The sequence below is a fragment of the Megachile rotundata genome, chromosome 16, assembly GCF_050947335.1.
Source record: "Megachile rotundata isolate GNS110a chromosome 16, iyMegRotu1, whole genome shotgun sequence".
In the NCBI taxonomy this organism is placed as follows: Eukaryota; Metazoa; Arthropoda; class Insecta; order Hymenoptera; family Megachilidae; genus Megachile; species Megachile rotundata.
In genome coordinates, this window is record NC_134998.1 from 7,233,449 (window position 1) to 7,250,042 (window position 16,594).

Consider the following 16,594-nt stretch of genomic DNA (forward strand, 5'->3'; position numbering starts at 1 on the left):
AGATACATAGATTGCGCCCGATCTTTTTTGCCTCTCCTTTTCGACGAGGAACAATTTCGTGGCGTTCGCTCTTTCGCCGGAATTTACGGCGTGTTTCGGACCGGGTCTCGTCTGTCCGCTTGAAATTTATGTCGCCTACGGTGACTATTGCCTTCGGCCAGCGGATTCTTTTTTGCAAGCTCGGATAAAGGTACCGGGTTAAATACGCGAAACGAAAGCCTGAGATGAATATTCATATCGAATTTTCCTTGTATCGTTTTCACCGACTTTTTTTGCGTGCTCTTTTTTGTGGACTGCTTTGTCGAAATGGTCCTGATTTTTTCGTGTTGATATTTTTCGTGAAGTGCGCTGAATAAGTTAGGTTTACAATAAATCTTTGCTTGAATATTAAAATGGGGATTATATGAAGTAAATGTGTGTTTACGTAGAAATTTGAGGACAGGATTTGGGTAAATAATAAATTCAAGATATACAGGGTGTCTCACAATTAGTGTAGGTCCCAGGGGTAGCTGATTCTGAATAAAATTTCCCTTTGCGAAAATAGGGTTTGAAGCTTCGTTTCTGAATTATTAAGGAAAAACACGAACCAATCAGAGCGCGAGTTACGCGCGCTCGGCCAATAGGCGCAAAGCTGCGTACTCGCGTCTGCGCAGTCCAATCAATCTGCGCGCAACCTACTGCGCACGCGTAATCCTCGCGCTCTGATTGGTCCGTGTTTTTCTTTGATAACTCAAAAACGAAGCTTCAAACCCAACTTTCGCAAAGGGAAATTTTATTCAGAATCGCGTCAGCTACCCCCCATTTCAAGGACGCACACTAATTGTAAAACACTCTGTAGAACTACATTTAAAGATGTAGTCAGGAATTTTGGCGTACAAGGAATATGGGACATTTCTCTCGGTACGGACTTTATAATTTAATCTTGGCTGAATTCAATTTACTATCTGAAGAGGTTATGATGTACCTAATATTTAATTTAGGTCAAGCTAACATCAGTTTAATTTACGTCAGGCTATCTCAACAGTAACATAATCTAATTTCAGGTGAATTAAATATAATGTTACACGGTGGGTAATTTAAACAAATATTGTGTCAACGGAGAACGAGAATTTTTAGAAACTTGATCTCGTATTGAAAGGAAAACATTTTCAACGTTTAATGTCGGTTCCACGTTAAGTGATTTCAACGTTTGCTATATTCTTCATCGTTCTCGTATTGCTTCGAATAAAACCGTGTACCGATGAAATTTCAGGCAGAAGTTAGCATTAATATGGAATTCCCCGTTGCCTACAATTCGTTCACGTTAATTGGCCCGCGAAACAACGGTACCGCGTCAGAAATAGCATTCGGCTAATCTAAATTCTAATTTCTCCATAATTAGCATGTAGTTTCCAGAAGCTTTCATAACGTCTCCCCCTATCACGTGTTATTGCATTAGTCACGCGTCTCGTGAATGTTATATTACCCGGTAGAGAGTAGTAAGATTATCCGATATCTCGTCGCATAATGTTAAAAGGAACATGCTCCCAGAAATCTACATTGTACCATGATAGGTAGTTAACGTTTAAAATATTAATTAACATTCACTTTCAGGTAATTTTAAATCGATCACTTTTGTACATCATCTGCGATTTTGCTCTAATCAAAATATTATGTAGTCCATATGAAATTACTGGGGGTTTAAGTCATCATTTTGCAGATTTCGAATTTGTTAAAAAATAACAAACCTTCAAAGTTTGCAATTTTTGACCACTTTTACGAAAATAGGCTTCACTTACGAATTTTTTTCTCAGAAACTATTCGACCGATTTAGCTAAATTCTTTTTTGTTTTGTTCACAAAGAATTGGGCTATTTTAAAATATTTTTCCAATTTCGTAAAATTTGTTATGAAATGTCGAAAAATTTAAACAAATTCTTTTTTCGCGTTTTTTTCAATGAGGGCATTATAAAATTTTTCGACATTTCATAACAAATTTTACGGAATTGAAAAAAATATTTTAAAATAGCCCAATCCTTCGTGAATAAAACAAAAAAGAATTTAGCTAAATCGGTTGAGTAGTTTTTTGAGGAAAAAATTCGTAAGTGAAGCCTACTTTCGCAAAAATGAATTTGGCGCGGAATGACTCTTTCATAACTGTATATAAAAAGACCTTGGATTTTTCTCAGAATTCTTATACCCGAATTTCGGGAACGAGTGTTTTAACCTCCGGAAAGAACAAACAGGCAGACTGTCCGCAGGCTAAATTAATTAAACCTGATAGCTTGCCGGTTCGTTTCAATTGACTGACGTCCGACTAATTTTCGATGAATTCCTGGCTCGCGTGCGTTCCCGGACTGACGTTAATAACGCGTGCCTTTCGAACATTCTCTTCCAACGCATAATGATAATCGTCCCGCGCGACAGAAAACACGTCGATGAAGGGAAAGCACGGGGACGAACAATTTGAACGATGAAACGATGTCGAATAAAAATGCCGCTTCCACCGTTTCAATTTCAATTGGAAGCTGGTCGAAATAATATCATCGTTAACTTCCTCGCTCGTAAAGTGCGAAGCCGGCTGATGAACCGGGGCCATGACGAAAATTAAGCGGACACGTAAAGGGCCGTGGGACATCTGGTTGATTGGAATCCTCGCAATCCACTTTCCGTCCACTTGCACACCGCAGACGTGACCCTAGTCCTTTCGGTTCGTTCATGCTGTGGGTATCTTGGTACCTTGAAAATATTATTTATATACTGGGGTGTTTCTGAATTTTTAAGTCTTTATGATGAGGACATTCTTAAGCTTTCGTGGTAGATCTATATGACATGTGATAGATTCAGGTTCTTTAAGGATCTCAGCAGGAGTCTCAAGGCAAGTCCTAGGTCGTATATGCTTTGTAGGATCTCTTAATTTCATAGAGTAACTAAGGTACCTATGATCTGTGGACTTCCTAAAGTTCAAGAATCTTCACAGTCCTCATAGTAGTAGGATACTCAAGGTGTCTAAAGTCTAGGACTTTCAGAGGTTCATATGTCTCAAGGGTATCTAACATCAGTAGGATCCACAATCACCTTATAGACCTACAGGCCTAGGTGCTTCCTTAGTCCTCACAATCATTAGGATCCCCAGAGACCCTACAGTGTCTAGGATTTCTGGAGGTCCAAGTGTCTCAACAATCTCTAACGTCACTACGATCCATAAACACCTTATAGACCCACAGTCCTAGGTGCCTCCATAGTTCTCATAATCACTCAGATCCTCAGAGGCCCAAAATTGTCTAGGATTTCCAGAGGTCCAAGTGTCTCAATGGTCTCTAACATCACTACGATCCACAAACACCTTATAGACCCACAGTCCTAGGTGCCTCCATAGTCCTCATAATCACTCAGATCCTCAGAGGCCCAAAATTATCTAGGATTTTCAGAGGTCCAAGTGTCTCAATGATCTCTAACATCACTACGATCCACACAATCCACAAACACCTTGTAGTCCTGAAGTCCCAGGTGCCTCCTTAGTCTTCACAATCACTAAGATCCTCAGAGGTCCAAGTGTCTCAATGGTCTCTAACATCACTACGATCCACACAATCCACAAACACCTCACAATCCTAAAGTCCCAAGGGTCTTCTCAGTCCATGTAATCACTGGTACCTCCAGTAAGATCTCTAAAATTCTTGAATCAACCTAAGTCCCATCCCACTCACTATCATTAAAATTCATCAAAACTCTCTAATTCCTCAAACTTCCTAAGATCAAAGAAAACCTGCCCCAGGTTTGAGAAATCCTCCCGACCTCCCACAGCTCCCAAAGTCAGAGTCCCCAGAGTACCTAGTACGAGTGCATAATACGCTTCATCGGCGCCACCTATCCCCATCATCCCATACGCTTTGTAGCAGTCTCCTATCCGCATTTTCGTCAGGGCACTGCACGCGACATTAGACAAGGAATGCGTGTGTTCGCGAATCGTTTGGTTAATTAAAGTTGGCGAAGGTTTGCTCCGCCAGCCGGAAACGACCGATAGAGGTTATCTGCGCCCGCGCACCCGGGATCAAATGATGAACGCGTCGCTGGATATTAACCCTGCAGTTATGAACCATTGTTTTTCTCTCTAGTAAACTGTATAGCCCGTTGATTAGTCGCGTGGTCCGAAAAGTCGCGGATACGTTTTCATTAAGGAGGATCCGTTTGTACGTGTACCAAACGCGACGAGATAAACGGATGGACGTGGTTACGCGACAGTAAATTTTAATTGTACATCCACGCCGCGATGGCGTGTTCGGTTGTCCGATCCTGCTGTTGGCAGATCCACCATATTGCGGTGCATATGTGCGTGCCGTTTAGTTGTCGGGCTGGATTCAGAATAGATTAGTTTGCAAACAATTTCGTTTCCATCCGCTGCCAAGAATAATAAAACCGTAGAAAGATGAGAAGGAATTTGCTTTCTGAAATTCATCATCTCTAATTCTTGATACAGTCAAAAGAACATTTGATCCCCTAGTCATGTTGCCAAAGTACACATCCTTTGGCGTAACTTCCTAAATTAGTCTATTTGTAAGATGAGCGCCAAGTAAAACAACGTCGGAGTCTTATTGTTTAACACTTTCCCAACTCCGTGATAATACACACTCAGCAATCTCTGTACCGGGACGAACAATTCCCAGTTTCAGTTTGTACATTTTTTTTTCACCGAGGGCAAAAATTACAGTTGCCGTTTCGGTGTGTATGCACTTTATCAAAGTAATAATGGATCGTTAGAGTCGGAATCGCTGTGCATGGGCGGTCGCACGCGATTTTTATGTCGAAAGATCAGCGATACGGGACGGGAAAACAGATTTTAATGCGAGCGTGCGTTCACTCGCTCGAAGTTTGTTATTGAAAATAGTTCGACTATCAACGTAATGAAACGTTGCTCGAGAAATGTTGACGGGCACTTTCGTAATTAAACTTCATTTCGATCATAATTACTCCCCTACAATTTGCGTATATCGAAAAGAAAATCTATAGAATTTCTGTAACAGCTGTTCCGGTGAGGCAAATCGCGCCAAGAGGCTATAAAGCTGAATCCTTCAATGTCCGGTGTCGAACGAGCTTTTCACTGTTTCCCGCTGAAACTTGCCGATTCCGTGTATCGACGCTGTCCAAGTTTTTGGAAGTTGTGGAACTCGAACGGAAAGCTTGCTCACTTGTTCGACCGGTTGCGAAAACGCTGTTGACGTTGACCCAGGTGCGCCGCCAGGTAAGTCCCTGCGGGACCGGGCTCACTGTCACCGGCCGGAACGGATCAATGCATTATTTCTACAGAGAGGAACACTAGAAGTGCGGAAAGTAGTGGAGCCCTGGGGACATTCTTTTTTTAACTTTGTTGCATGATTTGTAAGTTCTGCTCGCTGATTCTGGATGTTTAGGTGCATACGGTCGTGTCTGCTGAATTAAATAGCGGCTTAGAGTAAAATGCACTGGGGTAATTGGACTGAGCTATTTCACTAGTGGACACTAGATGATAAAACAAGTGGAAAATTTAGAAATTTGTGGATTAACAAAATAGAAGAATTATGGAGGGGTGATGGGACTTATTTAGGAAGTTGAGATGGAACATGTGGATAATTTAGGAATTTGCGTTGATCAGAAATGGTCCTCATACGTGAGATGTGGTCACTTGTGAGATGTGTGGAACAATAGAAGTGCAGGATAACGTTATGGAAAATAATTGATAGGTTGAACAGGAATTTGCAAATTAGAATTATTGAGGGGTGATGGGACTTATTTAGGAAGTTGAGATGGAACTTGTGGATAATTTAGGAATTTGCGTTGATCAGAAATGGTCCTCATACGTGAGATGTGGTCACTTGTGAGATGTGTGGAGCAATAGAAGTGCAGGATAACGTTATGGAAAATAATTGATAGGTAGAACAGGAATTTGCAAATTAGAATTATTGAGGGGTGATGAGACTTATTTAGGAAGTTGAGATGGAACATGTGGATAATTTAAGAATTTGCGTTGATCAGAAGCCGTCCTCATACGTGGCCACTTGTGACACGTTAGGAACAATAGAAGTGTAGGATAACGTTATGTAAAAAAAATTGATAGGAATGACAGGAATCCCTCTTTACATACTTACGAAGCAGCGCCATGCAAATCAGTAGTAAGGATCCTTTGGGAGAAGCCGTTGTCCGGGACCCCTTTATTCCCCGTCCGGAAAATCGTGGAAAGGACTTTTACTTAAAGGTAACCCACACATACTCAGAAGAACCGAGAAGAATATTTCTGGCTGGCTCACGTACCAGCCTGTTATCTGGTCCCTCTGCAGAATATTACCGGTATCGTCGCAGAGAGTCGCCTTTTTCCTCTGCAGCCCTCGCTGCACGCTGCTCCAATTACCTTCACCCCATCTCACCCCCGTTGCTCGTTCTTCTTCTCCAGCCGAGCGGGCGAATTCTGTCCTGTCCGGACGAAATTCATCAAGGCTCGAGCGGTGGCTGGCTCGCCCTGCCCCGAGGCTTTGCATTCCTCGGCTCTCGCAGGAAACACGCACACGTAGCGTGCACAAAAGCCGCCTACGGGGTGGCTGGACGAAGCGAGAAACACGCTGGGCCGAAGGAGGGGTTGGCGGGGTCGAAAGTGGTGCGGTTTCGTGTCTGTCCTCGTGTTGAACGGCTTCCGTCGTACACGCCACGCACGAGATTCCGAGAGTACGGGTCAGCTGGCGTTTCACGTGACAGTGATGCGCACCACCGTTTTTCCTCATCCTCCACCTTTCCGACCCATACAGTTGAATTATGTCTGGGGGCATGTTTGTCGTATGCTCTAGGATTTCTCACCGGGATCCACTCTTTTTTGCATTTCTTTTTTTCGACCGTTTCGTTGAGGAGCACGTTCGAGCTTCAAGCGTTAAATAGTCTCGTTTTATTTTCTTTTAGAAGACTGCTATTTTCAATTACTGGATTTCACTTAGGACGCCTGGAAATTACGGACTGAGATAACTTTCATGATGCACTTATATCTCAGAGTGGGCTACACAATATGTCGGAAATGGAACTTTTTAAATTTAAGAAAAACTAGCGCCATCTATTAAAATAATGTTACGTGAAAACAATAATATATCTCGTCTATAAAGCAATCATTAAATTGTTAACTTATAGCGTTCAATGCGACAGAGCCTTTCGCAAAACGACATAAAAAAATGTTGACATTGTTTGAGCATACCCAGCGGTGTACTGATGGAAGGGATGTATTTTGAATACAAAAAAAAATAATTTTGGGCAAACTAACTATTTCTCTTTATTTAAAAAGTTCCGGTTTTCCGACATACTGTGTACCTTTAGCCTGGTCTTTTCAAAGTCTGCTGCAGTTCCACAAATGTCAAGGTTCGCATATGTTAAAAAGAATTTTTCACTTTGACGGTTTTTTAAAAAAAATGTATTGTATGAAAATTCGCAGTGTACCAATCGCGCAATTTATCGCTGACCCCTCAGCAATCGTTGTATCAAAGCAAGGTTTATATCGGAAAGGACCCGTGTCCGTACGTGTTGCACGTGCACGCAATCGAGGTACTCGTGCATCACGCAGCTAGCCGGCGTTTTTTACCCCCGTGGCTTTTAAAAGGCCAGCTTGTCAAGGGGGGATGGAAAAAGAGCGGAAGAGGCCATTTAAGCTGAACGCGGCTCGGTACCCGACTGAATAACACAAAGGCAACGTCCCCCCGTTCCAACTTCGTCGACTGTGGTTACAGGTTTAATGGCGTAAATAGTCACCCTGCCTCTTTGCCTCCCCCCTCTCCGAGAATTTCGTTCTTTCTTCGATACAGGAAACCCGATTGCCGTGGGATCTTCGTTTCCCTCTATCCATCAATACTTGAACGTTTCATTGGATGCTTTGAGTCATAATTCTATGGGTATGATTCTACGGACGGGATTTGAATTATGGCCCTTTGTGTTCGTGGACTTTCGAAACTTACGGCGGAGCTTTATATCGTGTGCTATTTTTCTTTCATCGAAATTTTCCGGTAATTTCGGGAGGTTTGGCGGGAACGTGCGCACGCACGGATGCGCGGTTACGAAGGTAATTCTCGTGGCACTTAATCAGGATTATCATTAATTTTATTTTATCACGATTATACGGAGAATAAATTGTACGGCAGGAAGTTTTATGTAAATTGCGATAGTTTGCGAGGTTAATATATGCTATTTGTTATGCTTATCGTTGTTATGTAAACACTGAAATTCAATAAAGTTTCGATACTTTTCTGTCATCCGATATTTCCGACACGCGTCCCTAAAAAAAAAGAAAGCGATCCGTATCGAAGAACATTCAGGTGTACATCCATCACTTTGTCCCGATAATATTGTGGCGGACGCTTGTTATCAAGCGGCACAGCGCCGGCTTTCAATCGGCCATTTGCGAACTGTTACCATCGACTGTTATCGATTTCGACACAAATATCGACTTCATGGGCTGACGGTCTCGTTTTTGCTAATGGACGAGTCGCGTCTGTTTCGTCTCTGCTCATTATTATCCTAAACGTGTCGTGTAATAACCGATACTCGTTAGGGAGGTTAGATCCTTCTAATTGACAAGCTTAAGTATCGAAGAGATGCAACGGAAATATCTTCTAGACACTTCAGAATTATGAGAGGTATTGAATAAGCTACTTCAAACTATGTGCTTCAAATTTTATTTAGAATCCTAGGGATTTTAGGGCCTTTGGGGGTTTTTCAGTTTTTAGGTACTTTAGGAATCGTTGGCATGCAAGGATTTAGGGATTCTGGGGATTTGGGGAGTATAGGTATCTAAGGGACTTTATGGGTTTAGACTTTATGGCTTAGGGACCATATGGGTTTTAAGGAATTTAGGGACATGAGGGACTTATGGGATTATGGGTACCCTAGGGATTTTATGAACTCTGGAGGCTTTTCAATCTTTATGTACTTTAGGAATCATAGAGTTGCAGAGACTATAGAGATGCTAGGACATCAGAAACTATAGGTATCTTTATGGACTTTGGGGACCATATGGGTCTGGTGGACTTTAGGGACATTCGGGACTTATGGAACTGTAGGTATCCTAGGGACTCTATAGGCTCTGGAGGCTTTCGAATCTTTAGGTACCTTAGAAATTATTGAGTTGCAGAGACAGGACGTCAGAAACCATAGGTCCTTATGGACCTTGAGAATCTCATGGCCCTAGTGACTTTAGGGATTCCAGGCCATCGGGAACCATAGGTACCTTATAAACATTGATGATCTTATGGTCCTCAAAAACTTTAGTGGTATTAGGGACTTAAGGAGATGTAGGAATCCTCAGGAAACCATAGGTACCTCATGGACCTTGGGGACCACATGGCCCTAGTGACTTTAGGGATTCCAGGCCATCGGGAACCATAGGTACCTTTTGGACATTGATGATCTTATGGTCCTCGAAAACTTTAGTGATGTTAGGGACTTAAGGAGCTGTAGGAATCCTCAGAAAACCATAGGTACCTCATGGACCTTGGGGACCTCATGGCCCTAGTGACTTTGCGGATCCCAGGCCATCGGGAACCATAGGTACCTTATAGACATTGATGATCTTATGGTCCTCAAAAACTTTAGTGGTATTAGGGACTTAAGAAGCTGTAGGAATCCTCAGGAAACCATAGGTACCTTATGGACCTTCGGGACCTCATGGCCCTAGTGACTTTACGGATCCCAGGCCATCGGGAACCATAGGTACCTTATGGACATTGATGATCTTATGGTCCTCAAAAACTCTAGTGATGTCAGGAACTTAAGAAGCTGTAGGAATCCTCAGAAACTTAAGAAAGCATAAAAGTCCTAGAGTGTCTGGCAGTCCTAGACACCTCATAGTCTTTGGGTATTCTGAGAATTCTAGAGATCTCAAAACTCTATAAAGTTAGAAATCCTAGGAACTGTAGAGGTACAGGGTGCTCTATAGACCTTGAAAGTCCCAGGAACACTAAGGACCCTAGAAATGCTAGAGGCCATACAGGAACCTCAAGGATTCCTATAATAGAGATTCCTAATAGATACCCTACATATTCTATCGTTCCTAAAATCCCTAAAAGACCCTAGGATTCAATTCTAAATAAGATTTGATGCATATAATTTGTCACGAGTAAAATAAATATCTGACCTAACCTCTCACTAGATAAATTCCATTCTCGCAATATATTGCAAGTTAGCAGAAAATAAAGGAATGCTTGTTTTCTCGTCGATACCTTTCAACCATTAGCCAAACGAAATTAGCCTCGAACACGATAGCGCAGAGGTGAGATTAAATCCGTTGACACCGGTCTTTGCGAGCTGCCCATCAGCGCGCCGAGTGCATTATTATTAGCACTGGAACGGAAAGAGTGCCGTAATGGTCGCACTCGCCAGTTTTTACTGTCTTTGTCCGACGTGAACTTCCACGGCTCTTCTTTCATTCTCTGCCCGTCGTTCAGCTTCTTTTTCAGCCTCGGCTGCTCTCTTGTGCGAGCGCGAAAGTGCTTACCTAACCTAACCTACCCCTCTTTTGCTCGCCTTCATCCTTCCGCTATTTTCTTCCCGTGTTTTTCCTTCTTCTTCTTTCTTCGATGCCGTGTTGCCGCGTTTTTACCAGGCCTCGCGCCAATTTTTTATTCTTCGTTCTCTTCGTTATTCTTTGCTGCCCACCCATTTGCCCGCTATTTTTGTTACATCGTTCTTGCTTTTTGCTCCTGTTCCGATGTTTAGTCTCCTGCGTTTCGCTCTACCATTTCTCTATTCTCTCCGCTCCTGTCGCCCCTGTACTTTTGCTCTTTTCTTCCACCTTTTTTGCCCCGTTTCTTTTCGGTGTTTCGTTTATCTTCCCGGCTGTTTGTTGCTCCTCCTTTTTCCGACAGAACTTCGTGGCACGGGAAAGGATTTCTCTTTTGGGGTATTTAATTTGGCCGAGTTTTGGCGAAATTTGTGGTTTCACCGGACTTCTAAACTCGTGGAATCGTTTGGGAACTCGAAGTGTTAAATGGTTTTACTTCGCAAGATGTCTCGGCATCTGGTAGATCAGCTACTTGACTTTTAATTAAACTTTAAGACTATCTTAATCTATTTTTTACGATTGAAGTCATTGAACCTGAGAAATAGCTTCTAAATGCTGAAGAATATTCGCTGACTAAATGTTCTATTTTTCGAACGTTTGCACGAATCAGCGAGCAGGGGAGAGCAGCGCTTTTAAATTATTTAAACAGAGATAAATAGCCATCGTCTGGTTGTCATCGTCACAAAAGAGCTCTCATGCACGCGTATCATGACTGAAAGCAGCTCGTCTTCGAGGAGGATTCCCCCGTTTTGTCTCCTGCCTTTTTCATTTTCCTACTTCCCCTTTCTTCTTGCGAGGCCGTTCCAGCCTGCAGGATACACGACCGCCATAAAGCAAATCACAATGGCTTCCCTGCTCCGACGCAGATAATAACGAATCATGATGGCCGTCGCGTTTCAATCAGCTGATTTGGCACGCGTGCCTTCTACCCCTCTTATCTACCATCGGAACACCGTCCGTGAATTATTGCACACGATCTTCTGGCAGCTTAAACAGCTCAGGACTTCCTGAATCGCTATTTAGGATGATTACGAAATCACGGCTACTGGGGTCATTTCGGGGTGACATCGAAGGGGTGACTTTGCAGTTATGATTTTTCAGAGACAGAATCGTCTTTTTTATCTAGTCAAGTCTCTCAAGATTTTTACAGGATTGCTTTTAGGATTCTTGGAACTGGACATGTGGAGGACGTATGTGGATATGGGGACATATGTGGACATGTGTATATATTGATTACATATTCTCAGGTTCACATTACAGTGAATAGTGATATGATTCATATGGAGATAAGTCAGGTGAATTTGAAGGATGTTGGAGCATACAGACTTTTTCGCCAAAAATTCACGAACAGACAGTTCTGTGACATGGTGCGTTATTATGCAACTGAAACCAACTTCCTGGGGAATTACGACGTGTGGAATTAATCACGGGTGGAACTACGACGCGTGGAATTACAACGCATGGAACTACGACGTGTGAAATTATGACACGTGGAATTATGACGTGTGGAATTAATAACGCGTGGAATTACAACACGTGGAATTACGACGCGTAGAATTATGGTGTGTGGAATTACAACGCGTGGAATTAATAACGCGTGGAACTACAACGTATGGAATTACGACGCGTGGAATTACAACGTATGGAATTACGACGCGTGGAATTAATAACGCGTGGAATTACAACACATGGAATTACGACGCGTAGAATTATGGTGCGTGGAATTACGACGCGTGGAATTAATAACGCGTGGAATTACAACGTATGGAATTACGACGCGTGGAATTAATAACGCGTGGAATTACAACGTATGGAATTACGACGCGTGGAATTAATAACGCGTGGAATTACAACACGTGGAATTAATAACGCGTGGAATTACAACGTATGGAATTACGACGCGTGGAATTAATAACGCGTGGAATTACAACGTATGGAATTACGACGCGTGGAATTAATAACGCGTGGAATTACAACACGTGGAATTACGACGCGTAGAATTATGGTGCGTGGAATTACGACGCGTGGAATTACAACACGTGGAATTACGATGCGTGGAATTACGACACGTGGAATTACAACACGTGGAGTTACGATGCGTGGAATTACGACGCGTGGAATTAATAACGCGTGGAATAACAACACGTGGAGTTACGACGCGTGGAATTAGTAACGCGTGGAATTACAACACGTGGAATTGCGACGCGTAGAATTAATGTCGCATGGAATTACGACGCGTGGAATTAGGACGCGTGGAATTAATAACGCGAGGAGGGATTTTCAGATAACATATCGCTTTAATAGATGGCGCTAGTTTCCTTAAATTTAAAAAGTTCCGTTTCCAACATACCGTGTACATGTATTATTTCGCAAACGGGAGTTGCATCCCATTTTCTCAATAGTCATCTTCGATTTCGTATCCAATCTTCCCTCGTTTTTCATAATCTCCCTTCTTTTCTCTCTTTTCATTCCCCGTTCCATGGTTCCGTTACACACCCATTCACATCCCTCGCCCATCATTCACCCCCTCCGTTTGCAGCCCGTTTCACCGGTGGCCTCTGCGTCGCACGTTGGTCGTTACAGAGAGAAATTTTATAGAACGAGCCGCGCCCACTGCTCATTAAAGCAATTAGTACCTGTAGCTGGTACAGTGGCCTGCCTCTCCGTCTCTCTCGTCTATTTCTGCCATCGTGGCATGTGACTATCCTTTCTTCCCTTTCACGCTGCTCGTTTCGTCGGGTGTGACCGTTTTATTTTTTATCCCCGGAAACTAAGGAATTAAACGGAATTTTTACGGGAGAGGTTATCCTTTAAGGACATTCTTTCTCCCTTTTCGACTGTGAAATTTTAATGTTTGGGACTGGTATGATCGCTTGGTCGTTTAGGGTGGGGTACTATTTTGGTTAGGTTAGGTTAGGTTGGATTGTGCTTAATAACTCATTGATCTAAGATATTGGGTCACACTTGTGACGTACTGCAGTTCATGTGTGACGCACTGTAGTTCATATGTGATGCATAGTAGTTCATATGTGACGCACTGCAGTTCATTTGTGACGCACCATGGTTTATATGTGACGTGTAAAGTTTCATATGTGACGCACCACGGTTCAGATGTGACGCACTATAGTTCATGTGTGACGAACTGTAGTTCATATGTGATGCATAACAGTTCATATGTGACGCAACACAGTTCATATGTGACGCACCACAATTCATGTGTGACGCGCTATAGCTCATGTGTGACGCACTGTAGTTCATATGTGATGCATAACAGTTCATATGTGATGCACTACGGTTCATATGTGACGCACCGCAGTTCATACGTGACGCACTATAGTTCATGTGTGACGCACTGTAGTCCACATGTAACGCACCACAGTTCATATGTGATGCATAGCAGTTTATATGTGACGCACTACAGTTCATATGTGATGCATAGCAGTGGATATGTGACGCACTATAATTCATGCGTGACGCGCCACAGTTCATATGTGTCGCACCGCAGTTCATACGTGACGCACTATATTTCATGCATGACGCACTGTAGTCCACATGTGACGCACCACAGTTCATATGTGATGCATAACAGTTCAAATGTGACGCGCTATAGCTCATGTGTGACGCACTGTAGTTCATATGTGATGCATAGCAGTTGATATGTGACGCACTACAGTTCATATGTGACGCACTACAGTTCATATGTGACGCACTACAGTTCATATGTGGCGCACTATAGTTCATGCGTGACGCACATGTAACGCACATGTAGTTCACATGTAACGCACCACAGTTCATATGTGATGCAGAGCAATTCATATGTGACGCACTACAGTTCATATGTGACGCACCAGTTTCGTGCTTCCATTAAAATTGAATTCTAGGTTAAATTCTAATTATCTTCACAGTCAAAGATCGATGAAAACGTGTCTTATTTTTAATTTGTTTTACTCATTTCTCATTTTTCATATTGTAGCAATAATTAGTTCGTGCATGAGACAACTGCCTATAAAATTGTATGTTAAGGGTTTAAGTTCTGAATGAAATATTATCTAGATCTCGAGTCTAGATGGAATATTATTTTACGTAGATCTTGAATCCAGACGGAATATAATCTTTTCTACATCTTTCATCTAGACGGAATATTATCTTATCTGGATCACCAATCTAGAGCAGAATATCTTATCGAGATCTTCAATCTTTATGATATTAGACCCCGTAATCTTGATATAGATTATTTTTATAGTTCTGTCGTCGGATTAAATCGATCGAAACAGAGAACATGTTATTTTAAGAACGGTTTAATTTCCAAAAACCATTTGCATCAACAATCTGTTGATAATTGAAATGTTACGTGATTATCGGATTTATTGGCCGCGATTGTTTTAAACCCTCTTAACCGGAACTCGTAAACGTTTATTATTTTCTGCGGTTATAAATTAATACGATGCGCATACTATAGTTGTTATTGTATATTTATTGTTTTGTAATTATCATTATTGCTCGTTAATAAAATTGAGTACCAGCTGCATATATTCGTCTTTCGTTTCGTATTTCTGTGTTTATTTGGGGAAACCAGCTTCAAAGAGCAGATGTTTGCACAATTAAATTTAATATACATGTATCCTTAGAATTCATATGTTACACATATGCACAGGTACACACACATGCACTTGAATGCAAAAGTTTATTAATTTATTACAGGATCAGAAGGCCCTTATAACCTTTAAACATACACCATTAAATTTCATTAAAATATTCGTTAAATTATTCACAGTGAAGGATCTAAAAAATATATTACTGTCATTTTTGAATTTTTTAAAATCTTCATAAGATAGTTCTAAGTGAATTGAGTTTTCGTCCCAAAAAAATTAGTCCCTTAGCATCAATTCAATCAACACAAAATTTCACTGCAAACTTTTCAAATTCAAACATAAAAATCTGTAAAGAATAAACATAAAAATTTGACTGTAAACTATTTACATTCAAACATAAAAATAATCTGTAAAGAATGAACATAAAAATGTCACTGCAAACTATGTATTTAAATTCAAACAAAAATAATCTGTGAGGAATAAACATAAAATTAATTTTAGAGCTTCTACAAAGAGCACAACAATTACAATTAAATATCAATAATGTAATATTATGAAATATTGTCAATTTTATTTATGGAAGTGTATGCACGTTTAGTGAACAAAAGTGACATTCTTTTTGAGCGAGCCTGTATACATAAGAAGACCAGTTTCCGGAACATCCTCGTAAATTTCACTACAAACTATTTGAATTCAAACATAAAAATAATCTATAAAGAACAAACGTAAAAATAATTTTGAAGCTTTCACAAAGAGCACAACAATTACAATTAAATATCAAAAATGTAATATTATGAAATATTGTCAATTTTATTTATGGAAGTGTATGCACCTTTAGTGAACAAAAGTGACATTCTTTTTGAGCGCGCCTGTATACATAAGAAGACCAGTTTCCGGAACATCCTCGTAAATAGAGGGGTGTAGCACGAGTCAGGGACCCGCAAAAATTATTAGAATTCCGCGGCAAGGAGGGTAGGTTGGTGCAGTTATGCACTCGAGCGAAGTTACATATTTTCCAGCGCAGACGAGTTGACCCGCTTTCGTTTGGTCCTCTTTCACCCACCCTTCTCGCCATGTTTTCCATGGTATGCGCTTCAAACGCGTGTTCCAAATCTCGCACGGGTTTTTCATCGCATCCTGTATTGATTACTCGTTTACTTCTGCGACTTTTTTTTCAGCTTGTTCGCTGGTTGAGTACGATTGAATTCGAAACACGAAGGGATGTGCTATAGGATTGCATGGGGTTGACAGTTTTCGAATCAATAAACTTCGCTATAAATATTCATTACGTTCCGTTATAACCCACAAAACATTTACAGGATTGTCTATCAAAAGTCCTCAACATTTTAATTCCTCTGACGCTAATTGCTCTCCCTATTAGCGTAAAGCTGACCCATTTCATATCGGAGTTTTAGAGCAATAAATTGACTACCATTTTGCGATAGGCCGTTTCATTTTGATCA

The 16,594-nt window shown here is 41.4% G+C and overlaps 1 protein-coding gene across 4 annotated transcripts in view; it reads left to right on the plus strand.

The window, feature by feature from the left end:
* The window catches only part of LOC100884026 (uncharacterized), a 392,036-nt gene that overhangs the window by 100,155 nt on the left and 275,287 nt on the right, over nt 1–16,594 (plus strand). The window lies entirely within an intron of this gene.